The 17,198-nt window shown below is 43.6% G+C and overlaps 1 long non-coding RNA gene across 1 annotated transcript; it reads right to left on the bottom strand.

Annotated features, from left to right (window-relative positions):
- Positions 1 to 4,359: 4,359 nt before the first annotated feature.
- On the bottom strand, positions 4,360 to 16,672 carry LOC309645184. The gene is made up of 2 exons (XR_014254782.1): positions 7,665 to 16,672; positions 4,360 to 7,349 (listed from the first exon to the last, which is right to left on the bottom strand). It is a non-coding gene; the product is annotated as an uncharacterized lncRNA (long non-coding RNA).
- Between the last annotated feature and the right edge of the window lie 526 nt (positions 16,673 to 17,198).

The following is a 17,198-nucleotide window of genomic DNA, read 5'->3' as shown; positions in this document are numbered from 1 at the left end:
AGGCAACTGAAGAGCTGAATAAGAGAAGCTCTCTAGTCTTAGTATGGCGCTAAGGAAAGGATGAAATGCCACTGCTTTTTGATGTAGCCCATGCCTTTAATTAAATCCCTGTTTATCAGTCTTTTTGTTTGTTTGACCACCTTTCCAGCCAGTTGGGAAAGATTAAGTATTTCTAGAGGGGGAAAAATCCTGGTAAAATAGTCAAACAGAATAGAGAGAAAAATCAAATAGCCGGTTGTTCGGTCCATGGCAATGCCAAGTGTGTTACAAAGACGTGGATTTCTCCCATGTGTTGCGAGACAGGAGCTTAAAGGTGAGCCACAGGAGGAGATGTCTGTGCTGAAAAGGTCCCATCAGCGCAGCAGTGCACAGCCTGGGCAACCTTCCACTGCGCTCAGTTTCCACTTCAAAGGTCTGGCCCCTGGGGGCGCAACTTTGCCTCTTGTATTTTCAGGCAGGATCTCGTGTCCCTCGCAGCCAGACCATGTGGGTTCTCTTTGCTACGGTGGGAGGGCACCCCTAAGATCCCAGCCTCCTCAGAGAAGCCATGTTTTCCTGACCACACGAGTGGTACCCACTACCTGAATTCATAGCCAAGAAGGGAGTGATGAGATCCACATGAGGGTGGGCGTCTTGGGTCCACTCATTCCTTTGCTCATCTATTCAGTGGATGTTTCATGAGATGTCGACGATAGAGAAGTGAGCAACAGTAGTTCTGATCCCGAGCCTCTGGACTGAGTCCGTGGGAAACTCTCATCCCTGTGGAATTAGGAACAGAGATGCGTGTCAGCAAAGTCAGGCCCTGGGAAGGATGAGTGTTCGGTGGGGACCAAGGGACCTGGACTGGCCTCAGGGCCAGGGAAGGCCCCTGAGAATGAGATGGCTGAGCTGATCTTGGAAGGATAAGGAGGAGTTTTGGGGGTCATGGAGGTTCTAGAGAGAGCAGAGACTGGGGACCAGAGCCCCAGGAAGCACAGTGTCTTCCGGGGACTGATGGAAGGCCAGGGTGGCTGGACACAGAGAAGACCTGTGGCCACTTAGGGCCGGGCCTGACCTGCTGAGGTGGGGTCTGACTTCAGCTGGCTCACACTGGCAGGGCTGGTCCAGGCATTAACATCTGAATGCTCCCATGGCCTCCCAGCCACCCCACCCCCTCCCCAGGCACTCCCTGGACTTCCCTAAATCCAGGCAATAAAGGGCATGCCCGGTCCGGAGGGAGTCTCCAGAACCCTGTTCCCCGGCCGCGGCTAGGCCCCTTCTGGTTGGTCCTGCCCACGCCTTACCTACCCGGGTCCCACCTGCCCCCTTGGGTACCGGTGTGGTTGGCCCCGAGCATCCTGCCCTCCCCCTGCAGCAGCGGTGACCTCACGCCTCTTCGCTGAAGCTGCTGCTCCCGCCCTGGCTCTACACCCAGAAGTGGGGGGGTGCCCCATGCTCAGCCACACAAAGTGGCAGAAAACCTCAAGTCCAAGCAGCTGCATTCGGCCGCTTTCCCAGGGCACCTGTCGGGTCACACCGTTTCCTCCTGACCCCTTCATCCTCTCCATTCTCCCCAGCTCTCCCTCTCCCCTGGGCAAAGCCGGGGACATCAGAGTGCCATGATCCCCAGACCACGCTGGGCCCCTTCTCTCCTTCCAGATCCAGTGAGGCCTTCCCCACCCACCACGCCCACCCCGCACGCTGTCTGGGTGAAGGGAGACTGGGGATGTGGCTTCCCCAGATGCTGGCCAGTGGGACACACCTGGACACACCCTGCTCCATCCACACACATCCACCCGCTGGAGACAGAGCCCAAGACTCGCCTGAATGCTCTTCACCCAGCTCTCCAGCCCCGTCCATCATTTTCACTGCATTTCCAACCATGCTGGCCTGGCCCTTAGAGCTTCCTATTCTTTCTTTCACTCAGTGTGGTCTGAGTGTCTGCTGAGTGCCAGGGCCACTCCCCTCCAGGTGCAGGGGTGAGGAGGACAGGCAGCATCCCCGCCCCCTGGGACCGCAGTAATCAAACCCACACATAAGAGCTGAGGCCGTGGCAGTGCTGTGGCCCCCACAGGACAGGAGCGGGAGACGGTGAAGTGGGTAGGGATTGGACTCTGCAGGAGGGCTGCATGATCTCTTTCAGGAGATGACGTGGCGGGAACAGCCTTGTGGCTCAGGGAACAGAAATGGCCAGGGTTGGGAATAGTGTGACTGCGGCCAGCAGCAGGGGCTGGGGCTGGAGGTGGAGATTCAGCATATAGATGGGTCTGCGTCTTGAGAATAAGGGGAGTGATTCCTTCAAGCAGAGGAATGATGCGATCTTATTTGTAGAAGACGACTGTTTGTGGTTGGTACCAAGAGAAGCAAGGAGACCAGTTAGCATCAGGGTCCTCCGTGAGCCCCTCAGCTCCCCCAGGTCCTGGAAGGAAGCAGGAACAAGCAGAGTCCTCTGCTGGTTGGCCCTGGAGGCCACGGCCATCTCACCTGCTGGAGGGTGGCCCTGTAGTCGGTCCTTATCCCTGAGCCACGCCCCGCTCAGCCCTATGCTGGGTGCCCTCCCTTCTTCCAACCTCCAGGACCTCAGAACATTCTGGCTTCTTCAGGTGGTCCCTTACTCGGTCCCTGCCCTCCTGGGGGGTGGAGAAAAGGTTTGCATCACAGAGCCACATGGTCTTTGGACCTCTGCTCCTTGCAAAGGACAGCTCGCCAGGCAGATCCACATGAAAATCCAGCCAAGGGGAAAAAATCAGGGTGTTCCAGTCCCTGTACGTTACCTGGAACCAAATCAGAAAAAGATTTACTGCCTCTCAGAACACTGGCATTTCAAAATCCCTAACAAGAGCCTTCCTGGATTAAGATGATTATGATGCAGGTATGACCCGCTGTTAGAAAGTCTGGAGGTGATTCATTCCCTTTATGGAAGGATTTTCCAGAGGATTCCTCATGAAGAAAGATGCCTCCAAAGCTTTCAAAAGGGAATTTGATTGATGTTCAAGAAGCCATTTGGCCCACAAGCCTTCATCCAGTGTCTCTTGGGTTCTGGGCACCATTCCAGCCCCTAGAATAATCAGAGCAAAGCTCTGCTCTCCAGCAGTAGGTGGGCTTCAGGCAATAAGCAAGGCAACTGGTCATTTTAGCTGGTGATAAAAAGGATGAAATAAGATAATGTGGTGGACATGGCCTGGGGTGGGGCTCTAAGGAGGGGACACTGAGTGGAGCTCAAACTAGTGGGGAGGGGGCAGCCTTGTGAAGGTCTGGTGGAAGAATGTTCCACGTGCAGAGGTTTGGCACGTTTGAATGGCATTTGGAAGATGAGAAACTGGAGCATAATAATCGATCATACAGTGGGGGTGGGGCCTATCACAGGAGTCTTGTAGCTATGGTAACAAGTTGGGATTTTTACTCTAAGGGTAAAGGGAAGCTGCTGGAGGGTTTAAAGCAAAAAGTGGTGTGAACTGATTTACAGTTTGGTCATCCCACTTGTGCTGTTGTGCGGAAGGTGAACCTGGGGGGCGAGGCTGGTACGTAGTATTGACACAGGATTTGGATTGAACTGGATGCCAACCAATTTGTTTGATCCTCTGTATAAAAGAGAGAGCAGTCCTCCTCCAGTGTGACAGTGTCTATTGTGGGCATGGCCGGGAGGCCTGCTGGGCGGGGAAAGGGAAAGAAGCCAGGAACCTGCTGGAGGGCTGGCCCCTGAGTGGGCATAACCCACAGTCCAAACCTTAGCCCCACGGGGAAGGGACTGCCAAGACCACAGAATGGAAAGGAGCTAATCAGACTCAGCATCCATCAGGCATCTGGCACTTCGTGTCTGTTATCCCAGTGAATCCTGACAAATACTTGAGATGAGTGTATATATCTGTAATCTCCTGCTGTGTAACAAAATACCCCCAATGTACTGGCTAAAAGCACCAAACATTGATTATGTCACCATTTCCATGGGTCAGAAATTCAGGAGCAGCTTCACTAGGTGGTTCTGGCTCAGGGTCTTTCATGAGGTTGTGGTCAAGATGTTGTCCGGGGCTGCTGCCATCTGAAGGCTGGACTGGGGCGGGAGGGTCCTCTTCCAAGATGGTGCCCTCATATGGCTGTTGGCTGGAGACCTCAGTCCTTCACCAGTGTGCCTCTCTTCCTGACATGGCAGCTGGCTCCCACTAGAGGGAGAGATGCAAGGGCAAGAGAGGGAGCAGGCAGGAAGCCATGGTGCCTTTTAAGACCAGGTCTCCGAGGTCATGCGCCAGTACTTCTGCTTCATTTTATTAGTTGGAAGCCAGTCACTAAGTCCAGCCCACACTCAAGGGGAGGGGAACTAGGGTCCACCTCTTGAAGGGAAGAATATCAAGGGATTTGCAGACATATTTTATTTTATTATTATTTTTAAATTTTATTTATTTATTTTTGGCTGCGTTGGGTCTTCATTGCTGTGTGCAGGCTTTCTCTAGTTGCAGAGAGTGGGGGCTACTCTTCGTTGTGGTGCACAGGCTTCTCATTGCAGTGGCTTCTCTTGTTATGGATCATGGGCTCTAGGCACATGGGCTTCAGTACATGGGCTCAGTAGTTGTGGCACACGGGCTCAGTAGTTGTGGCTCACGGGCTTTAGAGCGCAAGCTCAGTAGTTGTGGTGCATGGGCTCTAGAGCGCAGGCTCAGTAATTGTGGCACACGGGCTTAGTTGCTCCATGGCATGTGGGATCTTCCCGGACCAGGGATTGAACCTGTGTCCCCTGCATTGGCAAGCAAATTCTTGACCACTGCAGCACCAGGGAAGCCCTGCAGACGTATTTTAAAACCACCACAGTAGACATGTTCACTCCCGTCCCAGGTTGGGAATCTTTTTTTTTTTTTTTAATTTTTAAAAAATTGAAGTATAGTTGATTTACAGTGTTGTGCCAGTCTCTGCTGTACAGCAAAGTGACTCAGTTATACACATATACATTCTTTTTTTAAAAATATTCTTTTCCATTATGGTTTATCACAGGATTTTGAATATAGTTCCCTATGCTATATAGTAGAACCTTGTTGTTTATCCATCCTATATATAATAGTTTACATCTGCTAATCCCAAACTCCCAATCTTTCCCTCTCCCCACCCCCCTCCTCCTTGGCAACCACAAGTCTGTTCTCTGTGTCTGTGAGTCTGTTTCTGTTTTGTAGATAGGTTCATTTGTGCCATATTTTAGATTCCACATATAAGTGATATCATATGGTATTTGTCTTTCTCTTTCTGACTTAACTTCACTTAGTGTGATAATCTCTAGTTGTACCCATGTTGCTGCAATTGGCATTATTTTGTTCTGTTTTATGGCTGAGTAATATTCCATTGTATATATGTATGACATCTTCTTTATCTATTTATCTGTCGATGGACATTTAGGTTGTTTCCATGTCTTGGCTATTGTGAATAGAGCTGCTCCGAACATAGGGGTGCATGTATCTTTTTGAATTATAGTTTTGTCCGGTATATGCCCAGGAAGGGATTGCTGGATCATATGGTAATTCTATTTTTAGTTTTCTGAGGAACCTCCATACTGTTTTCCATAGTGGCTGCACCAACTTACATTCCCAGATTGGGAATCTTTAATGAACTTTCCCTGTGTCACACTATAGGAAGTGGCAGGCGTGGGATTAGAGCCTAGGTCTCCAGAGCCTGAGTTCTTCCTCTGGTGCCATGCTGCCGAGGGGGACTTTTCCAGAAGTTTCTTGGACTCTGCAACTAGCTTCTGGTGGGGCCAGACCCATTAGCTTGAACTTACGTTTCCAAAAATGTCTCAGTCCAGCCATGGGCCCAGCCTAGGCCCCAAGCTAAGATTTCCCTACTGGGGCAGGGAAACACCCAGCTTCAAACACAAGCACGAGTTCAGATGCTGCCCAGCAATGTGGTCTGGGTCAGGACTGGCTCAAGGCCGGAGGGACCAACCCACCCAGCGGACCTCAGGTGCTCAGCAGAGTGGGGCTGGGCTCTTCCTCTTCCTGCCCTCCGTCCAGCAGCAGGAGGTGCTTGTGGAGTCTTCCAAGAGCGAGAGGGCATTGCGGGGTGGGGGGGTGGGGGATGGTATGTGATAGAACTTGTTTGGTCACTCCCAGCTCTGCAATTAAGATCAGATTCACACCCCTGAGGAGCTGCCTCTCTGCAGTAATGGGACCAGATGCTCTGACTTCCGGTCAGCTGGGCCTGCCCTTGAATAAGTTTCCAAGCTTTGGGTGCTCTGTTTGTAAAATGGGAACAATGGGAATAACATCTACTTCCCAGGGCTGTTGAGAGGATTAAACCAGATAAGGTGTGGAAAGCGCTAGGCTCTGTCTTGGCACACAGTAAGCGCTCAGTGGGCATCAGCTGTCTGAATTCATCATCACCATTCAGAGCTGTGGCGCCACTTCGTACATGGGCAACACGGTGCTGGTCATGGGAATGTCTTTATGGGGCTGGCCTGCTCTCCATCAAGGGATGCTGTGATCCCATCAGTATCCACTCTTACTCTGATTGGCCTTCACCTTGCACTCTGAAGTCACACTGGGCAACTCAGAGCCCATGCCCTGATAGTAACCTAGGTACATACCTGGAAACCTGGAATTCCTTGCCCAAATAGCTCAAAGTCCATTTCCAGGACCCATGCAGGCATCTTCTCTAGATCTGTCCTGGGGACAGAGCACACTACAAATTGTTCACAACTTTATGCCTATGGAGTGGCCCAGAAACACCCTTTTGTGGGATACAGGGTTGGAGCTTGGAGTGCCCACGTGCATGCACATGAAGCCCCTCGTGGTGTGGGATGAATCAAGAGCTGGAAGAAAAAGAGAGTGGGTGAGGGGATGTCAGCAGGGGCCAGAAATCCCCACACCTCCACGTTCTGGAGCAGAACTCCAGAGAGTCTGAGTATTTTATATCAGAACCTGGCCTTCCAGGTAGTTCTGAAGGTATACTTGTTAAGGTAGGAGGATAGAACATATTTTACTTTTTAGTTTATTTGACTGTGTATATACGCTGTTGTGTGAAATATATATATATTTCATCGTAAGGGTTGTGATGTGGTATCTTATTGTGGTTTTGATTTGCATTTCCCTAATTTCTAATGCTAGTGAGCATCTTTTCATGTGTTTATTGGCTATTTGTATATTTTCTTTGGAGAAATGTCTCTTCCAATCCTTTGCCTATTTCTTTATTGGGTTGTCTGTTTTGTTGCTGTTGAGTTTCAGGATTTCTTTATATATTCTGGATATTAATCACTTATCAGATAAATGATTTGCACATATTTTCTCCTAATCTGAGGGTTGCCTTTCACTCTGTTGATAGTGTTCTTTATACATAAAAGTTTTGCATTTTGATAAAGTCCAATTTACCTGTTTTTTTTTCTTTTGTTGCTTGTGCTTCTGGTGTCACATCTAAGAATATGTTTAATTTTTTTTTTTTTTTTTTTTTATAAATTTATTTATTTATTTTTGGCTGTGTGGGGTCTTCGTTTCTGTGCGAGGGCTCTCTCTAGTTGCGGCAAGCGGGGGCCACTCTTCATTGCGGTGCGTGGGCCTCTCACTATAATGGCCTCTCGTTGCGGAGCACAGGCTCCAGACGCACAGGCTCAGCAGTTGTGGCTCACGGGCCTAGTTGCTCCGCGGCATGTGGGATCCTCCCAGACCAGGGCTCGAACCCGTGTCCCCTGCATCGGCAGGCAGACTCTCAACCACTGCGCCACCGGGGAAGCCCCTAAGAATATGTTTAATTTTATATGAAATTGCCAAACTGTTTTTCCAAGGTGGCTGCACCACTTTATAGTCACACCAGCAATGCATGAGTCCTATTTCTCTACATCCTTGCCACCATGTGTTATTGTTTGGGTTTTTTTGTTTGTTTTCTACCGTAGACATCAGTAATGGGTATGAAGTTTTATCTCATTGTGGCTTTAATTTGCATTTCCCTAATGATTAATGGTTTTGAGCATTTTTTCATATACTCACTTGTTATTTGTATATTTTCTTTGGTAAAATATTTAATTAAATCTTTTTCCCAGTTTTAATTGGATTGTTTGTCTTCTTATTTAGTTGTAAGAATTCTTTGTATATTCTGGATACAAGTTCTTTTTTATTTTCCTTTTTTTCTTTTGTTTTTATCTTATTTTATTTCTAATTTTTTTTATTTGAATATAAGTTCTTTAACATAAATGTATTTTGGATATATTTTCTCCCAGTATGTTATCTGCCTGTCTGTTTTCTTTATGGTGTCTTTTGAAGAACAAAAGATTTGCATTTTAATGAGGTCCAATTGATCATTTTTTTCTTTTATGTATTGTGCTTTTGTTGTCATATATAAGAACTCTTTGACTAACCCAAGATCACAAACATTTTCTCCTGTTTTTCTTCTAAAAATTTTATTGAATTTATACATTTTTAATTTTTTACAAATTCCTTTATTGGGTAAAATACACCCACTTAAAATTTTAAAAAACTAAATTTATTTTAAGATACTTTGTGGTGGGGGGAGAAATGAATATAGAATGACATGAATAAATGTTAAATCTAGGTAATGGGTGAGTAGGAAATCATTATACCTTTTGTAGGTATGGGGTTTTCTTTAATAATGCAATATATATTTTAGTATTTTAGTAGGGTGTTTGAGGGAGTGGAGCTAAATACATATGTTTGGTTTTGCATCTTCAAATGGAAGTCTTAAGTGGATGTTCACGTATTTATGATTTTTATGCCTTCCCAATGAGTTGACCCTTTAATCATTATGAAGTGTCCTCTTTTTTCTGGTAATATTTGTATCTTGAAGTCAGTTTATCTGATATTAATGTAACTGCTGCAGCCTATGTCCCTTTGCTGGTACGATATATCTTTTTCCATCCACTTAATTTCAACCTGTGTCTTTTTATTTAAAGTCAAGCTTTTGCAGACCGCGTATAATTGGGTTTTGCTTTTTTAAAAAAGCCATTCTGATTACTTTTGCCTCTTTTTTTAAATTTATAAACTGTAGAATTTTTTTTTTCATTTTTATTTTATATTGGAGTAGACTTGATTTACAATGTTGTGTTAGTTTCAGATGTGCAGCAAAGTGATTTAGTTATACATATACATATATCTATTCTTTTTTAGATTCTTTTCTCATATAGGTTATTACAGAATACTGAGTAGAGTTCCCTGTGCTATACAGTAGGTCCTTGTTGATTATCTATTTTGTATATAGTAGTCTGTATATGTTAATCCCAACCTCCTAATTTATCCCTCCCCCCTTTCCCATTTGATAACCATAAGTTTGTTTTCTATGTCTGTGAGTATGTTTCTGTTTTGTAAATAAGTTCATTTGTATCATTTTTTAAATTCTACATGTGAGTGAGGTCATATGATATTTGTCTTTCTCTGTCTGACTTACTTCACTTAGTATGATAATCTCTGACCACTTTTGCCTTTTAATTGGAGTGTTCAGTTCATTGACATATAATGTACTTATTTCTATGGTTGGATTTAGGTTTATCATTTTACCATTTGATTTATGTTTGCCCTTTCTATTTTTGTTCCAGTGTTTCTCCTTTCCTGCCTTTTTCCTATTAATTGAATATTTTTAGCAATATCTCTGTGCCGTATTTCTTTAGTAATTGCTCTAGGGATTGCATTGTGCATCCTTAATTTTTCCCAATCTATTTAAAGTTAATCTTATGCTACTGCTCCCAAAATGTAGAAACCTTGTAGCTATACAGGTCCATTTACTCCCTTCCCCCATCCTTTATGCTGTAGTTTTCATATATGCTATATCTTCACCCATTGTAAACTTTACAATCAAGCCAACCCTTTAAATTTTGCTTCAAACATTTATATGTATTTAAATGGAATTAAGAGGAAAAATATTCTTTTATATTTGCCCATATATATACCATTTTCAATGTCATTCATTTCTTCCTGAAAATTCAATTTTCCAGGAGATATAGTTTCTCTTTAGTCTGAAGATAGTCCTTTAGCATTTCTATAGCAAAGTTTTGCTGGCAATAGATTCTCTTAGTTTTATCTGAAAATGTCTTTATTTCACCTTAAATGTTGAAGGAGATTTTCACTGGGTACAGAATTGGAGTTGATTGATTTTTTTTTTCCTCTTAAAAATTTAAAGATGTTGTTCCATTGTGCTCTGGCCTCCATTGTTTCTGATGAGAAGTCAGTATCATCCAGATTCTTGTTGCCCTGTATCTATTGTGTCACTTTTCTTTGTCTGCTTTCAAGACTGTCTCTTTATCTTTGGTTTTCAGCAGTTTGAAATGCCTGGACGTAGTTTTCTTTGTGTTTATACAGCTTGGGTTTTTCTGAGTTTCTTGAATCTATGAGTATGTCACCAAATATGGGAAAATTCCATTCATTATTTCTTCAAAAATTTTATCTGTCCATCCTCTCTTTCCTTTCCTTCTAGGACTCCAATTACTCACGTTAGACCATTTGATCTTGTCCCACAAGTCATTGAGGCTATTTTTCATGCTTTTTTTTTTTTCTCTCTAAGCTTCAGTTTGGATAGTTTTATTGTCCCATCTTCTAGTTTACTGATCTTTTCTTCTACAGTGTTTGATCTGCTCTCAAGCCCATCCAATGAATTTTTAATTAAATTATATTTAGAATTTCCATTTGGTTCTTTTTTTTGGTTTCTGTACCTGTCGTCTGTCCTGAGATATCCTATATCCTAAATGTGTGTGTTTATATATCTACATATACTATAAGTATCTATCTATATCTATATATCTATATATCTTTATATACATATTGTCCTTGAGAACAATTATTTTATGGACTGAATTCTGCCCCCCCTAATTCATATGTTAAAGCTCTAACTCCCAACTCTGACTGTGTTTAGAGATAAGACCTTTAAAGAGGTAATTAAGGTTAAATGAGGCCCTAATCCCATAGGACTGGAGTCCTTACAAGAAAAGAAAGAGACATCAGGTATGTGCATGAACAGGGAAAAGGACTTGTGAGGACACAGCAAAGATAAAGTGGCTATCTGCAAGCCAAAGAGAGAGGCTTCATGAGAAACCAACCCCACTGGCACCTTGATCTTGGATTTCCAGCCTCTGGAATTGTAAGAAAATAAATTTCAATAGTAAAACCATCCAGTCTGTGGTATGTTGTTACAGCAGCCCTATATGGCCAATACAAGTTATAATAATTGCTATGGCACCCTTGTCTTCTAGTTCTAATGTCTTGTTTATCTTGGGGTTCAGCCTCCATTGATTGTCTTTTCTTTTGAGAGTGGGCCACATTTTCCTATGTCTTTGTATGTCTAGTATGATTGGTTTGTGAATGATATATTGCAGGGACTCTGAATCCTGTTATCTTCCTCTGAACAGTGTTGATTTTTTTTAAGCCAGCATTTAACTTGGCTGGATCCTGTTTGCAAACTCTGTCTTCCCCATAGTGGGCAGCAGCTGAAACCTCAGGTCAGTTCCTTTAGCCTTAGCTTGGTGCCAATGCATGCATTATTTATGAGTCAGCCAAAGATTTGGGCAGTTTATACGCAGAATTTGGAGCACTTCATCTCTGTTTCTGTTCTTTCCAAGTTTTCTCTCCTTCCTTTCCAGCAGCTGTGCTTGTCACAAATCATCCCCTGGTTCCTCAAACCAATAGAGCTATGAGTTTTCTATTGGAATTTTAACCATCTGGAATGGTGGTTACTGCAGCCTTCCCTCAGGCTAGAAACCATAAAAATGTGAAATATCTAATGCAGTTCCATTCTTTCAAGTGTTGATGCCCCTCCAGTATTGTTTTTGGTTTCCTTCCAGGGCCTTTAAGTAGGTGCTTTTTTTTAATGTTTGGTCCAGAATTTGCAGTAGTGATCTGCAGAAGGGTTGATCCAATAGGAGCTCCTTGCCCATACCTGAATAGAAGCCCTAAATATCACTGGAATCAATACAAGTGTCTCTACTTCACTCCCTCTGCCTTAGTCTTAAGCCACCATAGCACCAAGACTAAAGCTGTAACTTCCAAACTAGTTTCTCCTAATACTTTATCCCCATTAAGCTCATTCTCCACATGCTTAGAACACTTCCATGCGTTGACCTTGGGTCCCCTGTTCCTGCTCTACACACCTCCTGGGATATTTCATCCACTTCTGTATTCAGTTGCCATCTCTTTGCTGATAACTCCTGAATGTGCACGTCCAGCCCAGAGTATCTCCTATGTATGCAGCTTCCTGCTGGATGTGTCCTTTTATTGATGTCAAAGGATCCTTTAACTTATTATGCCCTAAACTGACATCATTATTTCCCTTCTCAAAACTAGTTTTCTTGTGTCCCCGATCATAATGAATATCTCCACCATCCACTCATTTTCCCAAATAAGAGATCTGGGAGCCATTCTTGATCCCCCCTACTTCCATGCTTAATCTCCAAAATCTCTTGGTATTTATCTCCTTAACCGCTCTCAAAACTGCCCATGTTTCTCCATCTTCATTTCCACTGTTCCCATAGTTTCTAGCCTGGGTTGTTAGCAATTGTCTCCTAACTGCCCTTCCTTCTTCTCTTGTCCCTACCATCCCTTCTATGCCCAGTGGCCAGAATGACATTTTGGTGATACTAGGTCCCCTTACTTTTCCATATACATTTTTTACACAGCTTATGAGTTCCTTTTTAAAAGTCCTGCTGGGGTTGCATTGAATACATAGCTCAATTTGGGGAAAATTGACATGTTAGCAAAATTGAATATTCTAATTCTTGAACATGGTATTTGTCATTAAGGTTGCTATAACAAAAAAAAAAATCACAGATTGAGTGGCTTATAAACAACAGAAATTTATTTCTCACAGTTCTGGAGGCTGGAAGTCTGAGATCAGGGTGCCAGCACTGTTGGGCAAGGGACCTCTTCTAGTTGCAGACTTATTGTATCCTCACACAAAGAAAGGGGCGAGGGAGCTCTCTGAGGTCTCTTTTATTTTTTAAATATTTTATTTATTTATTTATTTATTTATTTATTTATTTATTTATTTTGGCTGCGCTGGGTCTTAGTTGCAGCATGCATGCGAGATCTAGTTCCCCGACCAGGGATCGAACGGGCCCCATGAATTGGGAGCGTGGAGTCTTACCCACTGGACCACTAGGGAAGTCCCTGCGGTCTCTTTTATAAGGACACTAATCCCATTTATGAGGTTGCTACCCTCATGACCTAATCACCCTCCTAAAGGCCCCACCTCCTCATACCATCACATTGGGAATTGGGATTTCAACATATGAATTTTAGGGGGACACATTCGGATCACAGAAGTATCTCTCCTCATTTATTTGGGTCTTTAATTTTTTCAGAAATGTTTTGTGGTTTACAGGGTATGTGTCTTGCACATCTTTTGTTAATTCCTAAATATTTCATATGATAATGCTATTTTAAATGTTATTGTTAATATCAATTTCCAATTTTTTATTACTAGTATAGAGAAATACTATTGATTTTTATATATTGACCTTGTATCCTGTAACCCTGATAGACTCACATATTAGTTCTAGTAGTTTTTTTTTTAGATTCCTTAGGATTCTGTATAGAAACAATTATGTCATCTCTGAATAGTTTTATTTCTTCCTTTAAGAAGTAAAGTTTGCATTTCATTTCCTGTCTATGCTTTGTTGCACTGGATAGGACCTCCATTAAAGTCTTAAATAAGATGGGTGAAAGTGAACATCTTTGCCTTGTTTGTAATCTAAGGGGGAAAATAATTCAATCTTTCACCACTAAATGTGATATTAGCTGTAGGTTTTCTGTAGTTGCCTCTTATCAGGCAACTATCAAACTATTCTAGTTTGCTGGGAGTTCTTCTTTTTCTTTTCTTTTTTAAAAATTTATTTATTTATTTATTTATTTATTTATTTTTGGCTGCATTGGGTCTTCGTTGCTGCGTGCGGGCTTTCTCTAGCTGCGGTGGGCGGGGGCTGCTCTTCGTTGTGGTGTGTGGGCTTCTCATTGTGGTGGCTTCTCTTGTTGTGGAACACGGGCTCTAGGCACATGGGCTTCAGTAGTTGTGGCACTCGGGGTCAGTAGTTGTGGCTTGCAGGCTCTAGAGCGCAGGCTCAGTAGTTGTGGCACACGGGCTTAGTTGCTCTGTGGCATGTGGGATCTTCCCGGCCCAGGGCTCCAACCCGTGTCCCCTGCATCGGCAGGTGGATTCTTAACCACTGCGTCACCAGGGAAGTCCCTTTCTTTTCTTTTTTTAAAAATCATGAATAGGTATTGAATTTTGTCAATTATTTTTTTTGCATCAAAAGAGATGGTCATAAGGTTTTTCTTTTTTAGTCAGTGTATGAGTTTCCTGGGGCTGCCGTAACAAGTTACCACAAGCTTGGTGGCTTAAAACAACAGAAATTTGTTCTCTCATAGCTCTGAAGACCAGAAGTCTCGAATCAAGATGTCAGCAAGGCTGCACTCCCTCCAAAGGTTCTAGGGAAGGATCCATTCCTTGCTTCTTCCAGCTTCTGGTTGCCCCAGGGGTTCCTTGGCTTGTAGCTGCGTCAATCAAATCTCTGTCTCTGTCTTGGCACCAATTTCCTGTACGTCTGTGTCTCCTCTTATGTGTGTCTCAAATATCCCTCTGTCTTTCTCTTATAAGGACACTTGTCATTGGATGTAGGGTCTACCTGAATAATCCAGGATTATCTCTTCATCTCAAGTTCCTTAACTTAATCACATCTGCAAAGACCCTTCTTCCAAATAAGGTTACTGTTACAGGTCCCAGGGATTAGACGTGGACATCTTTTAGGGAGACCTTTTCAGGTCCACTACAGTCAGCTAACATGTTAATTGCAGTGATTCATTTTCAAATGTTAAACCTGGCATTCCCCACTTGGTCATGATGTATTACATTTGTTTTTTGTGTCTATGTTCATTACAAATATTGGCCTGCCAGTTTTTTGGTAATCTTTGCCTGATACTAGTGTAGAGGAATGCAGACCTCATAAAATGAAATGACCTCCTCATCTGTTTTCTGGAAAACCTTGTGTACGATTCGTGTTTTTGTTTTTGTTTTCCTTTAAATGTTTGGTCAAATTCATGAGTAAGGACACCTGGGCCTGGAATGTTCTTTGCTGGAAAGTTTTTAACTACAAATGTAATGTCTTTAATAGACATAGAAGTTAAGTCTATCTCACGTTGAGGGACCTTCGGTAGTTTGTGTCAAGGAATTCGTCCATTTCATCTAAGTTTTTGGACTTGTTGTCATAAAGTTGTTCATAATATTCTTTTATTATCCCTTCCACCAGGGTATGTTTGGTTTCTCCTCTTTAATTCCTGATATTGGAAATTTTAACTTTTTTCTAGAAGTTTATCAATTTTATTGATATTTTCAAAGAACCAGCTTTTTGTGTCATTGATTTTCTCAGTTGTATTTCTGTTTTCTTTCATTGATTTCCACTCTTTTTTTTTTTTTTTTTTTTGCTGCATTGGGTCTTTGTTGCTGTGCATGGGCTTTCTCTGCTGCGGTGAGCAGGGGCTACTCTTCATTGCAGTGTGCAAGGTTCTCATTGCGGTGGCTTCTCTTGTTGTGGAGCATGGACTCTAGGCGCGCAGACTCAGTAGTTGTGGCATGCAGGCTCAGTAGTTGTGGCTAGCAGGCTCTAGAGTGCAGGCTCAGTAGTTGCGGCACATGGGCTTAGTTGCTCCGTGGCATGTGGGATCTTCCTGGACCAGGGATTGAACCCGTGTCCCCTGCATTGGCAGACGGATTCTTAACCACTGTGCCCCCAGGGAAGTCCCGATTTCCACTCTTATCTTTATTTTATTTCGTTCTTTCTGCTTATTTTGGTATTAATTTGCTCTTTTGTTTCTAGTGTCTAAATGTGTAAACTTAATTCATTGATTTAGGACCTTTTTTCTCTTTTTTAATGTAAGCACTTAATGCTAAAAGTTTTTCTAAGCACTGCTTTAGGTACATTCCACACATTTTGATATGTTATGATTTTATTTTCACTCAGTGCAAAACATTTCCAATATCCCTGTTATTTCTTCTTTGAAACAATAGGTTATTTAGGATTGTGTTATTTAATTTACAAACATTTGTTTTTTTCCAGATATCTTTCTGTTATTTATTTCTAGTTTCGATGATGGTCAGGAAACATACTTTATATGATTTAAATCCTCTTATTCTTATTCAAACTTGTTTTATGACCCAGAATATGGGCTATCTGGGTGAATGTTTCATGGATGTTTTATTTTTACTTTTTTTAATAATTTTATTTATTTTGTTTATTTTTATTTTTGGCTGCGTTGGGTCTTCGTTGCTGCGCGCAGGCTTTCTCTGGTTGCGGCGAGCGGGGGCTACTCTTCATTGCGGTGCGCAGGCTTCTCATTGCAGTGGCTTCTCTTGTTGCGGAGCACAGGCTCTGGGCGAGCAGGCTTCAGTAGTTGTGGCACGCGGGCTTCAGTAGTGGTGGCTCGCGGGCCCTCATGGGCGTTTTAAAACAACATGTAGGGGGCTTCCCTGGTGGCGCAGTGGTTGGGAGTCTGCCTGCCAATGCAGGGGACACGGGTTCGAGCCCTGGTCTGGGAAGATCCCACATGCCACGGAGCACCTGGGCCCGTGAGCCACAATTACTGAGCCTGCGCATCTGGAGCCTGTGCTCCACAACGAGAGAGGCCGTGATGGTGAGAGGCCCGTGCACCGCGATGAAGAGTGGTCCCCACTTGCCACAGCTGGAGAAAGCCCTCGCACAGAAACGAAGACCCAGTACAGTCATAAATAAATAAATAAAAGAACGCGAATTTCTTTAAAAAAAAAAAAAAAAGAGAGGTGTCCTCATTTAAAAAAAAAACAAAAACAAAAACAAAAAAAAAACATGTAGGGCTTCCCTGGTGGCGCAGTGGTTAAGAATCCGCCTGCCAATGCAGGGGACAAGGGTTCGGGCCCTGGTCCGGGAAGATCCCACATGCTGCAGAGCAACTAAGCCCGTGCGCCACGACTACTGAGCCTGTGCTCTAGAGTCCGCGAGCCACCACTACTGAGCCCGCGTGCCACAACTACTGAAGCCCGTGTGCCTAGAGCCTGTGCTCCGCAATGAGGAGCCACCGCAATGAGAAGCCCGCGCAACGCAACCAAGAGTAGCTCCCGCTCGTCGCAACCAGAGAAAGCCTGCGCTCAGCAACGAAGACCCAACGCAGCCAAAAAAAAAAAAAAACATGTGTTCTACAGTTGTTAGGTACAGTGTTCTATAAATGTTAATTTAGTCAAGTTGGTTGGTCATGGTATTTAAGTCTATATCCATATTGAGCCTCTGTGTA

This window comes from Balaenoptera physalus (assembly GCF_965194825.1).
Source record: "Balaenoptera physalus genome assembly, chromosome: 16".
Lineage (NCBI taxonomy): Eukaryota > Metazoa > Chordata > Mammalia > Artiodactyla > Balaenopteridae > Balaenoptera > Balaenoptera physalus.
The sequence above is the reverse complement of the archived record's forward strand: the minus strand, read 5'-3'. Positions and strand labels throughout refer to the sequence as shown.